The sequence below is a fragment of the Sebastes umbrosus genome, chromosome 10, assembly GCF_015220745.1.
Source record: "Sebastes umbrosus isolate fSebUmb1 chromosome 10, fSebUmb1.pri, whole genome shotgun sequence".
NCBI lineage: Eukaryota > Metazoa > Chordata > Actinopteri > Perciformes > Sebastidae > Sebastes > Sebastes umbrosus.
The window spans coordinates 32655668-32670703 of record NC_051278.1 but is presented as its reverse complement, the minus strand read 5'-3'; the positions used below and the strand labels follow the sequence as shown (position 1 = coordinate 32670703).

At 40.1% G+C, this 15036-nt stretch overlaps 6 non-coding genes across 6 annotated transcripts; all 6 read right to left on the bottom strand.

The window, feature by feature from the left end:
• Positions 1-2957: 2957 nt before the first annotated feature.
• On the bottom strand, positions 2958-3030 carry trnat-agu. The gene has a single exon. It is a non-coding gene; the product is annotated as a tRNA-Thr (tRNA).
• A 1640-nt stretch (positions 3031-4670) lies between these two features.
• Positions 4671-4744, bottom strand: trnat-cgu. The gene has a single exon. It is a non-coding gene; the product is annotated as a tRNA-Thr (tRNA).
• Positions 4745-6668: 1924 nt separating this feature from the next.
• trnat-ugu lies at positions 6669-6743 on the bottom strand. The gene has a single exon. It is a non-coding gene; the product is annotated as a tRNA-Thr (tRNA).
• A 2523-nt stretch (positions 6744-9266) lies between these two features.
• trnat-agu lies at positions 9267-9342 on the bottom strand. Its single transcript has one exon. It is a non-coding gene; the product is annotated as a tRNA-Thr (tRNA).
• Positions 9343-9633: 291 nt separating this feature from the next.
• On the bottom strand, positions 9634-9707 carry trnat-agu. The gene has a single exon. It is a non-coding gene; the product is annotated as a tRNA-Thr (tRNA).
• Positions 9708-11058: 1351 nt separating this feature from the next.
• trnat-agu lies at positions 11059-11132 on the bottom strand. Its single transcript has one exon. It is a non-coding gene; the product is annotated as a tRNA-Thr (tRNA).
• Between the last annotated feature and the right edge of the window lie 3904 nt (positions 11133-15036).

Genomic DNA, 15036 nt, shown 5'->3' with positions numbered 1-15036 from the left:
AGAAGAAAAATCCCACACGGTCTTTACATTTTAAAAATGACTTCTCTCACTCATTAAGACGTGGACGTCCTCAGATGTCCTGGCAGGTTTTTGTGGTCTCTTGGTTTCTTCTTTCTGACCTGATGGATGTTCAGAAAACTATATTAATTACTTTCCCATATTTCTCAACTCTGCAATAAAGCAGACTGACATTTTCCTTGAAGAGCCGACTGAAATGTCAGGTGTGCTCTGAGGTTGTTGTGCAGGCGGATGAGAACTGAAGAGTTTGTGGATATGAAAGAAACACTCAAAAGAATAAAGAATATGAGGAGAGTTCATGGATTCAAACTTTTTCATGTAATTTCTGTAGAACAGTTTAGAGCTGCATCTCTACAACTGTGCTGCTTTATTTCTAGCTGTCACAATTAAATATAAAATAAAAGATAAATAATAGATGAAATGTTTTTAAGAGTCCCCTGCCACTGAACGACAAACTCATTTTAAATTCAACCATCACATTCATTTCTTTGTGCCTGCGTTTTCAAATTATTTCGTTCACATAATCCTTTAAAAAAATCCCACTCTGTAGACATTTGTGCTCAGTTTGTCGTCCAACTTGTATCCTCTGCTTCAGCGTACAGTTGAGCGTCGCTCTGAGTTGTTTAAATAGAGTTTTACAGTCTGTGTGAAAGCCGAGCTCTCGGTAACTGGACTCCTGCTGTAACACATGGTGCTGACTCAGCTCTCAGTGAGCTCCTGATCCCACTGCGTCCTGCTACAGATCAGGGGATCCCAAACTGTTACATATCAGGGAACCCCTTAGTAAGATCTATGAGTGATCTGGATTTTCTGAGATATCAGGACAATTACTGGCCTACTGGGTACATTTCCAGGGGCCCAAGGAGTCAGGGGGCCTCCAGCTGGGCCAGAGCCTCAGTTTGAAATGACTGTTAACATTTCTTGTGGAAAAGTTAAAGGGGACATATTATGAAAAACTCACTTTTTCAGTGCTTGTTTACATCCATTTGGGTATCTGGAGTGCCTACCAACCCATAAACTGTGAAATAAGACAACCCAGTCAGTGTTCTGTGGGCTGTCTAGATCATAAAACATGTGATTCAACAAGCCATTCACGATGTGGCTCCCCTTCCTATGCCACATGCAGGCTCATTAGAATCTACTGCCCACAGCTTGAGAACTAACTTTGCAAAGGTGCACCATAGTTTTCTTGTAAGCCAATCAGAGCAGACTGGGCTTTTTCAGGAGGGGCTCTTAAACAGGAGACAGGCGCTAAAACGGAGCGTTTCAGACAGAGGGTGAATACAGATATATTCAGACAGACAGTATGAGAAAAATAATGTGTTTTTTGAACATTAAAGTATATAAACTTGTTCTAGTAGAAACCCAAATTACACGTATGAACCTGAAAATTAGCAAAATATGTCCCCTTTAATCCAACGACCACAACAAGATGCAAAATGACCACAAAGAGATACAAAATTACTTCAAAAAGATGTAAAACAACTATAAAGTGACTCAAAATTACCATAAAGAAATGCTAGATGACTACAGAGACGAAAAACGACTTCTAAGAGATGCCAAATGACCACAAAGAGATGCAAAATGACTACAGAGCGATGTAAAACAACTACCAATGCAAAACGATTTCAAAGTGATGCCAAATGACCACAAAGACATACAAAATTACTGTAAAGAGATGCTGAATAACTACAAATGCAAAATGACTACAAATAGTCGCTAATAGACTTCTAAGAGTCGCTAAATACCAACACTACCAATGCAAAACCATTTCAAAATGATGCCAAATGACCACAAAGAGACACAACACAACTACAATTTCAAAATTATTTCAAAGTGATGCAAAATTACCACAAAGAGAAGCAAAACAACTTCAAACGCTAAACGACCACAAAGAGAGTTGCTAAACAGCTACAAAGGAATGCAAAATGACTAATAATAGACTCAAAACAACCACAAAGAGATGCAAAATGACCTCAAAGAGATACAAAACAATCACAAAGACATGCAAAATTATTACAAAGAGACGCAAAACAACTACAAATGCCAAACGATTTCAAAGCGATGCAAAACAACCACAAAGAAATACAAAACAAGTACAAATGCAAAACGACCACAAAGAAACCACAAATCTAATATGGACAAACGGCTACAAAATGGTAAATGGACTTGCACTATAGAGCGCTTTTCTAGTCTTCCGACCACTCAAAGCGCTTTACACTACATGTCAGCATTCACCCATTCATGGCAGAGGCTGCCTTGCAAGATGCCAATAACCGGAGCAGCCGGAGATTGAACTTTGCTTCCACAAGTTGTTCTTGTCACTGCTCCTACAGCATCTGGACATGTGTACTATAGCAGCAGCACGCTGAGGCCTGCAGACTGGCAGTGAGCGTCTGTGGCTGCTGACAGGCAGAAGGCTGTTTTTAGCCTCTGAAGGTCACACACACACACACACACACACACACACACACACACACACACACACCTTATCATTTCTTCTTCTACTGTTACAGATTTACACGCACACAGTTCTACTGTTACAGACCTACAGTGTCACTGCCGTCGGGTCAGACTCCATCACGTAATGAACGTAGAATTTCACATTCTCAACTTTTGTCAAGAAAATTGTCCATCAGATCCTGTAAACTTGGTTATATGTTGAAAATCGAGTCGATGTGGTGTTAACTTAGGAAGCGTGTGTCGTGTATGTGGGTCAGTGTGAATGGCTCCGAGGGAAGTGGGCCACTCTGCAGCCTCAACAGGCCTCACATTGTTCAAGCTCAGTGGGACAAACTCTCTAAACAATTGTTCACTTTAATCCAACCGGTTGTGATGAAATAATCTGGAAGCTGAGTGACCCTGAATTCAGCTTGAGTCAGCAAACAGGAGGCTTTAGCATGATGCAAGCTAGTTTTATGTAGGAAGTGATCTGATTGAGGCACTGCTGGGATTGAACCCAGGATATCCTGTTTACTAGACAGGCGCTTTAACCAGCTAAGCCACAGCACCTCTATGAATGGCCTTTTCTCTAATATTAAAGCACCAATCATATCAACGCCATTTCTGAACTGAAATGATGAGGATGTTACAGACCCTGAAGTTTATAGGCAGAATGTTTTTGGCGTCATTGGGCAAAGATTTCATAATAACCTTTCAGCATATTGTAATTCAAGTGTTCTGAGAGAAAACTAGACTTCTGCTCCTCCTCATAGCTCTGTTTTCAGGCTTTAGAAAATCTAGCCTGTGAGCGGAGACTTTGACCAATCACAGGTCATTTCAGAGAGAGAGCGTTCCTATTGGCTGTGCTCCGGCTGCTGGGCGGTGCTTGGTATTTCTTCAACTGTTCTCAACATGTCTGCCGGGTCACAAACTTTCTCATTTTACAGCTAAACAGTACACTAAAAGATGATTCTGAAAACATTTTACATGAGAAATAGGCATTACAGTAACAGAATATTGATTCATATTTGATCAGCGCTGCCTAGTTTGAGTGTTTAGTCGCAGTTCGTGAGTGATTGACAGCCGGTCAGATACGGCAGCTGGACGGAAGACTCCAGATCAGCTCTTACTGCTTGTTTTCCTCCAGTCTGTGAAATCTTGCAGATGCCATTATAGGAGCACCGGAGGACACCGGAGTAATGAGAAAATTTTGTTTTAAAATTACCTGAAAAGAGACACTGATTATGTTTTTGAGATTGAGAGTATTTTTTAAATTTTTCTCTGAATTTTCACAGTAAAACATTCTTATCACGGTTCAGATCTGTTTATAGAAAGCATCAGTTTACTTGAGTTCATAAATGATACTGTGGTTTAGTAGGTTAAAGAGCCTGTCTCATCAACAGCTTGGGTTCAAATCCCAGCAGTGCCTCAATAAGAAGAGCATTCTGTGAACAACTTAAACTGTAGAAGGGAGTGTGAGGACAGTTTTCTAGAAAAAATATTCTCATTTGTCTTAAAATGAAAGGAAACAACACAGAGAAGATGAATGAAAAGAAAAAGAGACAATATTCTTCTAGAAAAATGTCACAAAGTATTCATGCTAGAACTACAGTTACACAGACTGCTTTCATGGACGAGGCACTGCTGGGATTTGAACCCAGGATCTTCTGCCAAAACTTTCTTGAGCAAAACAGACCTGCATGTAGACGTAAATGACGGTGGCAGTTTGCCCCAATAGCACCATATTGCAGCACATGAGTGGCTGAAATCATCGTTTCTATTAGTCAGTTAGTCAGTCAATATGATTCAATCGATTAAAATATTTGTTCACGATTAATCAAATGATTGTCCATTGTTAATCGCACATTTTTTTATCTGTTCAAAATGTACCTTAAAGGGAGATTTGTCAAGTATTTAATACTCTTATTACTTATAACATGGGAGTGGACAAACATGCTGCTTTATGCAAATGTATGTATATATTTATTATTGGAAATCAATTAACATAAAAAAAATGTGCATTAACTTGTAAGTTGTCACAGCCCTAGTTGTGAATGATGTGATGTGATGATGATTGCTCTGTTTTCATCATATCACAATTTAATCAAATCAGTATTAAGTTAACCACATCTCTTGATAATGAATTACTTCATGTGCATTTTTATCGGTTAACTTTTGTTATATATTTGAGATAAACAGTTTACCCGTTAAGGCACTGCTGGGATTTGAATCCAGGATCTCCTGTTTACGAGACAGGCGCTTTAACCAACTGAGCCACAGCACCTGAGTGCTTTGGTTTTGTTTTTTTATCTTAAATTATTTTAGTTAAGTAATTGGTTTAATTTAATGTAAAATCTTTAGAGTAAATAATAACTCACATTTTCAAATAAATGTAGAGAAAGATTTTCTTCTGAAATGTGGTGGAAGATTGTAATAAGTCTTCAGAAATGGAATCACAAAGTACCGTGCAAAAAATATTAGAATAAAGGCTTGTTTTCAAGCTCTGCAGAGATTTGAGCTGGCGTAACAGCATTTGGAAAAAGCAATTCATGAAAAAACATCTCACCATTTTGCAGTTCTGTTCTGGAGCTATCGATCATGTCCAGGGTCTGAAATTAACTTTCTTCACTGTCTGCCGCTGTGGCAGACACATATTTTTGTCTGCCTCTCAGAAATTTTATCTGCCACTTTTGAAATCCCTGTGCTAAATGAAGGAATAACATTTTAGATCTAATGTCATTCAATGTTCGATATATTTTACATAAAACACATTATATACATGGTAAATCACAGTGTTCCAATTAAACCATGGCTTCTGGGGGAGCCCTATTTTTGGGGGTGGGAAGGTACTGTACGCAGTACTTTTCTATTGTCATCTATAGTGGTTATTTGCTAGAAACACACAATTCAAAATGATTATGATTATTTAAATATTTTCTTTTATTAAAAAAAACATCTTGGTACTTGTTAGGGAGTTAAAACAGTCATAATATCTCTCTAATATCTATTTTATGTTGATGTGAAAACATCTCATTCAAACAACTGGATTTATTCAAGTTTCTCGCCAAAAACTTAATTTTACAAGATTACGTTTGAACACATCATGATAAAGTTTGTAAATTTACCTACACCCCAATGGTCATTTTCCCTGAGCGCAGCAGTGAACGTTTCAAAATAATAACTCATGGCACCTCCATTAACGTTTGTATCTCCGCTATTTATCCAAGCAGGACTGTGCTGCTTACGCTGCTTAACAGCTAACGTTACTGACTTCCTACAACCTCCATGTTGATTGAAACACAGATTTGTTGTTCTCAGTGTCGCATTATCAGGGAAAAATAGGGTGGCGTCCCCTCAGGTGTAGTAGTGCTTTTGAGCGCTTTTTTTCTCAATGTGTCTCCGGTCCCAAACAAACTGAAAACATGATACAGCGTGCATATGAAGTCATTGTGCATGCGTAACTGTGCATGCGTAACTGTCAGAGAGCCTCAATAGGAGGAATTAATAGACACAGAGACATGAAATGCCAAGGAATCAGACAGCAAAACGGTTTTCTCTATTCATCACTAGCATTTTCCCTGCCTGCCAAAGTGGCGGATGTCTGATGATTTCACCTGCCACTGAGAACAATTTACCCGAATTTGGCGGGTGGCGGGTGCTAAATTTCAGACCCTGATATGTCACATGATCTTCAGTTGGAACTGTAGAGATGTTGTGAAAAGATGAATCGTCTGATTGTGTTGGCTCTATGGATGGTGATGTTGGTCCAGACTGAAACATCTCAACAACTATTGGATGGATTGTGATGAAATTTGGTTCAGACATTCATATTCCCCTCAGGATGGATTATAATAACTACTTTTCATCATAGCGCCATCATCAGCTCAACATTTTAATGTGTCCAATACTTTGGTTTTATGACAAATACCTGCAGAACTAATGCCATTCCCATCAGACTCAGCTGTATTTGTGTTTACAGCTAACAGTAGCTTGCCATCATAACATCAGCATGACTGAGGCACTGCTGGATTGAACCCAGGGATCCCCTGTTTACTAGACAGAGCGCTTTAACCAACTAGCCACAGCACCTCTTCTTTTGCTGTAGTCAAAAGGTGCTTGAGCAAGGGCATTCAACAAGACCAGCATGTTGGGGGCCCACTGTAATGAGGGAAATGGGAAGCCTGGATTATCCAGGCAACATAACAAACAGGCACAGCTGGGATTTGAACCCAGGATCTCCTGTTTACAAGACAGGTGCTTTAACCAACTAAAGCCACAGCGCCACATTCCTATGGTCCTGTCTTGTACCACTCTCTAAATGTTCCTTGAGCAACGCATTCACCCAAGACCAGCATGTTACAGGCCACTGTAGGCACAAACATTTTATTCAAAATCTTAATGCCACACAAATAATTTGTAGAAACATTTTGCTCTTTGAGGGACTGCTGGGAATTTGATTGGCAGAATATTTTAATAACAGCGGTCCACCAGAAGCTCCATCAATCTGAACTCACCTGGAAAAATGTCCCATAATGGATTCATCCTGAAAACTCTTTCACGGGTAAAGTCTACATGACTGCTATCCTGTCTGAGGGCACTGCTGGGATTTGAACCCAGGGATCTCCTGTTTTACTAGACAGGCGCTTTAACCACTAAGGCCACAGCACCTCTGTTATCCCTTTCTTCTCCTCTCATATCAAGCTGCATTCTTATACATCATGTGTAAAAAATAGTTCAAAAGGTGTTCAACAGAGGAACCTCATTCTTTCTGCGTCTGGAAGTCAACGTGGTTATTTGAATGGATTTTTAGTTAGATGCTTGAAATAGGGTCAGTGGTTAACACAAGCTCAAGAGATTTAAAACGTTTTGTTCTACGACATAAAATACATCAATAATACCTCACTTGTGAATGTGGGAAGCCATTATATGTCTTTAAAAAAGACGGTTGGTAACAAGTGGCTTAATGAGACTACTAAACGTCATCAAGCAACCTCGTCCGCCATTACAGCCTCGTTGTGTATAGTCGCATTCATGCAACCTTGTGTAGTTCGTTTATAGCCTAACGTTTCCTTTTTACTTCTGAACGATTGCATTTACATTTCAAAAAAATCATAAAAGTGGTGTTCATTTGTGAAGATTATCTGCTGAACAAACGTTTAAGTATCATAAACGTGTGTTTGTCACAGAGTTTATTTTCTGAATAATCCAGAAACACATGGAATAATCACATTGGCTTTTTGTGGAGGGAACCAGGGTGATGCTAATTTTCTGGTTGGCCTACTGAAAACATCATCCCTGGAGCAGATCTATTAAGCAGTTCTGTTCTGGAGCTATCAATCATGTCACATGCTCTTCAGTTGGAACTGTAGAATGTTTTAGGAAAAGATGAATTAATCGGATTGGGTTGGCTCTATGGATGTGATGTTGGTCCAGACTGAAACATCTCATCAACTATTGGATGGATGTGATGAAATGTTGTTCAGACATTCATATTCCCCACAGGATGAATTAAAATAACTACTTTTCATCATAGTGCCATCATCAGGGTCAACAGTTTAATGTGTCCAATTCTTTGGTTTATGACCAAATACCTGCAGAACTAATGCCATTCCCATCAGACTCAGTCAGCGGTACTTTTGTGTTTACAGCTAACAGTACATGGCTAACATAACATCAGCATGAACTGAGGCACTGCTGGGATTTGAACCAAAGATCTCCTGTTTACTAGACAGGCGCTTTAAACCACTAAGCCACAGCACTGAGTCTTTTTGATGCAGCCAAAAGTTACTTTAGCAAGGCATTCACCAAAACCAGCATGTTGGGGAACAGTGTATGAGGGAATGGGATTATCCCAGGCACTGTAACAAACAGGCACTGCTGGGGTTTGAACCCATGATCTCCTGTTACAAGACAGGTGCTTTAACCAACTAAGCCACTAGCGCCACATTCCTATGGTCTTGTCTTGTACCACTCTCTAAATGGTCCTTGAGCAAGGCATTCACCAAAGACCAACATGTTGGTGGAACACTGTAATGAGGAAATGTGGGAAATTGGAAAAGCCTGGGTTTATCCCAAAGTGGTGCTGTGGCTTAGTAAATTAAGAGCCAGGAGATCCTGGTTCAAATCCCAGTGCCTAGTTGTTAAAGAGATGGTCTCTTACATCAAATCTGTCAGGGTTTGAAACGCCTCTCTGCATCCATCATGAAGATGCATCTTTAGACTAAGGTAATTTAGGGCAGCTGCTGCAACACAAGTAAGCTAGTTTACCATTTGTAAGCCAACCTAGTTAACTTCATTGGTACTTTGCACCAAGATGGTCTTTTTTAGTCTGATACGTGATAGGTGGAGTGGTGCTGGTGTCAGAATGTATAGTGTATAGTGACCCAGGGCAATGCTAACTTCCTGTTGGCCTACAGAAATCCGTCATCCCTGGAGCACTCTATTAGCAGTTCTGTTCTGGAGCTATTAATCATGTCACATGATCTTCAGTTGGAACTGTAGAGATGTTTAGGAAAAGAGGAATTAATCGATTGGGTTGGCTCTATGGATGGTGATGTTGGTCCAGACTGAAACATCTCATCAACTATTGGATGAATTGTGAAGAAATGTGGTTCAGACATTCATATTCCCCGCAGGATGAATTAAAATACTACTTTTCATCATATCGCCATCATCAGGTCAACATTTTAATGTGTCCAATACTTTGGTTTATGACCAATACCTGCAAGAGCTAATGCCATTCCCTAGAGCTTCATTTTGTGTTTACAGCTAACAGTAGCATGCTAACATAATATAAGCATGAACTGAGGCACTGCTGGGGATTTGAACCCAGGATCTCCTGTTTACTAGACAGGCGCTTTAACCAAACTAAGCCACAGCACCTCTTCTTTTGATGACTGCCAGAAGTTTGTCGAGAACACATTCACCAAGACCAGCATGTTACAGGTCACTGTAAGGCAACCATTTTTATTCCAAAATCTTAACGCGCACAAATAATTTGTACAAAACAGTTTTACTCGTTGACGAACTGCTGGGATTTGATGCAGAATATTTTAATAACAGCGGTCACTAAGAAGCTCCATCAATCTGAACTCACCTGGAAAAACATCACGTAATGAATTCATCCTGAAACTCATTTCCACGGGTAAAGTCTACAGACTGCTATCCTGTCTGAGGCACTGCTGGGATTTGAACCCAGGATCTCCTGTTTACTAGACAGGCGCTTTGACCAACTAAGCCACAGCACCCCTGTTATCCCTTTCTTCTTCTCTCATATCAAAGCTGCATTCATAGCCACCATTTTAAAAATAGTTCAAAAGTGTTCAACAGAGGAACCTCAATCTTTCTTGTCTGGAAGTCAACGGGTTATTTGAATGGATTTTTAGTTAGATGCTTGAAATAAGGTCAGTGGTTAACACAAGCTCAAGAGATTTAAACGTTTTGTTCTACGACATAAAATACATCAATAAATACCTCACTTGTGAATTTTGAAGTCTTTGTGTGTCTTAAAAAAGGCGGTTGGTAACAAGTGGCTTAATGAGACTACTAAACGTCATCAAAGGCGACTCGTCCTCCTTTACAGCCTCGTTGTGTATAGTCGCATTCATGCAAACCGTTGTGTAGTTCGTTTATAGTCTAACGTTAGCTTTTTACTTCTGGCGATTGCATTTACATTTCAAAATCATAAAAGTGGTGTTCATTTTGTGAAGATTATCTTACTGACAAAACGTTTAAGTATCATAAACGTGTGGTTGTCACAGAGTTTATTTTCTGAAATAATCCAAAACACAATGGAATAATCCCATTGGCTTTTTGTGGGAGGGAACCAGGGTGATGCTAATTTCCTGGTTGGCTACAGAAATACATCATCCTGGAGCAATCTATTAAGCAGTTCTGTTCTGGAGCTATCGATCATGTCACATGATCCTCAGATTGGAACTGTAGAGATGTTTAGGAAAGAATGAATTAATCTGAGTTGGGTTGGCTCTATGGATGGTGATGTTGGTCCAGACTGAAACATCTCATCACTATTGGATGGATTGTGATGAAATGTTGTTCAGACATTCATATTCCCCGCTGGATGAATTCAAATAACTACTTTTCATCATATTGCCATCATCAGGTCAACATTTTAGATGTGTCGATTCTTTGGTTTATGACCAAATACCTGCAGACTAATGCCATTGCCCATTAGCTGCATTTTGTGTTTACAGCTAACTAATATAGAGGCATGAACATGAGGCACTGCTGGGATTTGAAACCCAGGATCTCCTGTTTACTAGACAGGCGCTGTAAACAACTAAGCCACAAGCACCACATTCCTAGGATCCTGTCTTGTAGCCACTCTCTAAATGTTTCCTTGAGCAACGCATTCACCAAAGACCACATGTTTATTCAAAAGTCTTAAACCGCGCACAAAAGTATTTGTAGAAAACATTTTACTCTTTGAGGGACTGCTGGGATTTGATGCAGAATATTTTATAATAGCGGTCACTAAGAAGCTCCGATCAATCTGAACTCACCTGGAAAAATGTCACGTAATGAATTCATCAGTAACTCTTTTCCGCGGGTAAAGTCTACAGACTGTTGTCCTGTCTGAGGCACTACTGGGATTTGAACCCAGGATCTCCTGTTTACTAGACAGGCTCTTTAACCAACTAAGCCACAGCACCTCTGTTATCCCTTTGTTCTTCTCTCATATCAAAGCTGCATTCATATCCACCATGTTAAAAATAGTTCAAAAGAGTTCAACAGAGGAACCTCATTCTTTCTGCGTCTGGAAGTCAACGGGTTATTTGAATGGATTTTTAGTTAGATGCTTGAAATAAGGTCTGTGGTTAACACAAGCTCAAGAGATTTAAACGTTTTGTTCTACGACATAAAATACATCAATAAATACCTCACTTGTGAATTTTGAAGCCATTATATGTCTTTAAAAAGACGGTTGCTAACAAGTGGCTTAATGAGACTACTAAACTACTAGACTACGACTCGTCCGCCATTACAGCCTCGTTGTGTATAGTCGCATTCATGCAACCGTTGTGTAGTTCGTTTATAGCCTAATGTTTCCTTTTACTTCTGAACGATTGCATTTATATTTCAAAAATCATAAAAGTGGTGTTCATTTGTGAAGGAGTATCTATGTTACCCAGGATCTCCTGTTTACAAGACAGGCACTTTGACCAACTAAGCCCAGCACCTCTGTTATCCCATTCTTCTTCTCTCATATCAAAGTCATTCATATCCATGTTAAAAAGAGTTACAAAAGAGTTTAACACAGGACCACAGTCTTTCTCTAAACTTACTAAGAGTTTTCCTGCTTAAACCCTTACTGTAGAGGTGGCATGGATAAACAGAACAGAATTAATTGTAAGAGATGTTCTCAGTAACGATGAGGCACTGCTGGGATTTGAACCACGGCTCATTGACTGTAGTTCCCTTTCGCTGCTGGATGCTGGATATATTAAGGGTTAAATCCCAACTCTTTGTCACTTCCCTTGAGTCAAAAAGCGATGAAGCGGTTCTCGGGAGCGCCGCAAGCAGCAATTCTTTAGTCTGAATTTTAATCTAAAGAGGCATCTTCATGATGGATGCAGAGAAGAGATTAAACATCAGAGACTTTATTTAAGAGAGAATCTCTTTAATGAGCAGGCACTGCTGGGTTTTGAAACCAGGATCTTCTGCTTACTAGACAGGCGCCTTAACCAACTAAGCCACAGCACCACTATGCATTTTTTCTCCTCTGATATTAAAGAACCAATCATATCAAAGACATGTCTGGGCTGAAATGATGGAGATATTAAAGACTGAAACGTACTGGTATTTTGGCTTTGATATGTACATTTGTCCTTGAAAAGGATGTATGTAAACAGTTTGCTTCGGTTGAAAATGAAGAACGAATATTTTACAGAAAAAGTCACTAAGCAAGTAACTAGGTGACAGATGATGTTTAAATAATGTGACAAGGATTTTCTGTTTACAAGATGTTCATACAGTGACAAGAACAAACTGTGAACATATATTTTCATTGCTGATGTTGCAAACATGCTGGTGTTGGTGAATGGCTTGCTCAAGGAACCTTTAGATAGCAGCTGCAGCAAGAAGAAGAGGTGCTGTGGCTTCATTTATACTTGTGAGGAACATCTTGCGCATAGCTCCCGCAGAGCTGCAGAGATGGTTTGCGGAACTCGCAGAGAGCCGCAGAGTTGCGCTGCGCACCTCCTGAAAATGTGGCTACACCACAGAAGTTTGATTGGACATCTAACATACTCCCTAGCATCATTTTTTTTCCAGCTATGGAGTTGTGTTTGGCCAAACTTAAATGAACTATTATGAATATGAATCTATGAATCTCACTTATCAAATAAATCAAAGATTGCCTGACAAAAGATTTGAAAACCGCAAATCAAATCAAAAAGAAATTACAAGCTATGCGCAATCCACCACAGTATTATGTATGCCTGCAGTGCGTGAGGGTGCCAATGAACCAAGTGACTTCACCAAATGTAATGTCATTTTAACAGCAGAGTAACTGGATCCATCTGGAGCTCGTAACGTAACGTTAGTTCTTCATGGTTTTCTACTGAAACTTGATTGAATGATGTTGGATTGGTTCAAACTAAGTGGATCTGGGGAGTTAAGTGTAAGATAATCAAATGCAAGTCCCAATAACATTCACTGGAAATACAGAGTCCAGAGTTCAATAAAAAAACAAAACACCACTTTTCAGAGATTTAACAATAAGCAACAAAAGATAGAAATTAAGTTTGTTCAATTGAGTTTTTTCCCCACGAGTGAATCCTCTTCTCGAACATAGAGGATCTCTGGATCTCTGGATCTCTGGATCTCTGGATCTCGCTTGCTGCATGGTGCTGTTCTCCGATCTCCGACGGAGAGCAGAGGACAGAAGCAGCCGCTTTTGGCGCTTGGCGGGTGTTCATTTCAGACCCTGCAGGCATCGTACGGTACCATCGGTACTGTAGAAAAAGAGTACCGTCACGTTTTTAGTATCAGTTCTCGTGACATCCCTACTGCCAATGGTTTCACACCTTTCCTCTGACCTATAGTTGACAGAAACGTACCGAGATATGCTGCAATGTAGGGATGTCACGAGAACCGAGAAAATTCTGGAAGTGTGACGGTGCTCATTTTTCTACTGGCCCATGACAGGAGATGTTGACCAATCACAGGTCATTTCAGAGAGAGAGCATTCCTATTGGCTGTTCATTCAACAGAGGTGGTTGTCAATCACTCGCGAACTCCAATCAGACGGTCAAACTAGGCAGTGTTGATCAATATGAATCAATATTCTGTTACTGTAATGCCTATTTCTCACGTAAATGTTCTCAGAAACATCTTGTAGTGTACTGTTTAGCTGTAAAATGAGAAAGTTTGCTCCGGCCTGTGGGGGAGTGCTTGGTATTTCCTCTGGAGGTGCACTAGGAAGCTGAGCAGTGTGAGCTGGGGACTGGCTCCCTGCAGTCCGTCACTGTCAGTCAGCTAACAGCTCGTCTCCAGGGGGCGCCACATTAATGTGCATTCAGTGGAAATGTCAGCCAGATGAGTCAGAGCGAGATAAGAGCTGCAGCTAAGTGTCACAGGACTATTTAAACCTTATCACTGTGTGTGTGTGTGTGTGTGTGTGTGTGTGTGGTGTGTGTGTATCTATGGTATAGTCTCATCCAGGTTTCAACTGCAGTTTTTTTTCTGTTAATCCTGCAAACGTCTTCTGTTTCTCAGCAGTCTGTTCAGACTCTCCTCCTAAAGACAAACAGATGGTTAAAGCAAGAGTTCATTTTTTGAAATCTGAAAGTTTAATTGTTTTCAGTAATTGCTCCTGCTATTCAGAATCACCTTAAAGAGAAACGATATTACAGTAGATCTGTATCTTCCAGAAAGCAACTTGTACACACAACATATCATCTTACCCTTCCTACTCCTTCATCTCATGTCTCCTTCTTACACCTGCATGAATCCCATAATAACCCTTTCAGCATATTGTAATTCAAGTGTTCTGAGAGAAAACTAGACTTCTGCTCCTCCTCATGGCTCTGTTTTCAGGGTTAAAAATCTAGCCATGACGGGAGACTTGACCAATCACAGGTCATTTCAGAGAGAGAGAGTGTTCTATTGGCTGTGCTCCGGCTGGTGGGCGGTACTTGGTATTTCCTCAGCTGATCTCAACATGGCTGCCGGGTCACAAACTTTCACATTTTTACAGCTAAACCGTGCACTACAAGATGATTCTGAAAAACATCTGAGGAGAGAAATAGGCATTACAGTAACAGAATATTGATTCATATTTGATCAGTGCTGCCTAGTTTGACCGTTTGATCGGATGTTACAAGTGATTGACAGCTGCTCAGAGATGGCAAGGCTCCAGATCAGCTCTGATTGGTTGATTTCCTCCGGTCTGTGAAATCTTGCAGATGGCGTTAGGAGCATCGGAGGACACCGGAGGACACAGAGGAACATGATTTTTTTCAGATTACCTGTCTCATTCACTACTGTCAGGATATAGTGACCGTTTTGTAAAAATAACTTTTCTTAATAATATTTGCTCCAATCTCGCCTACT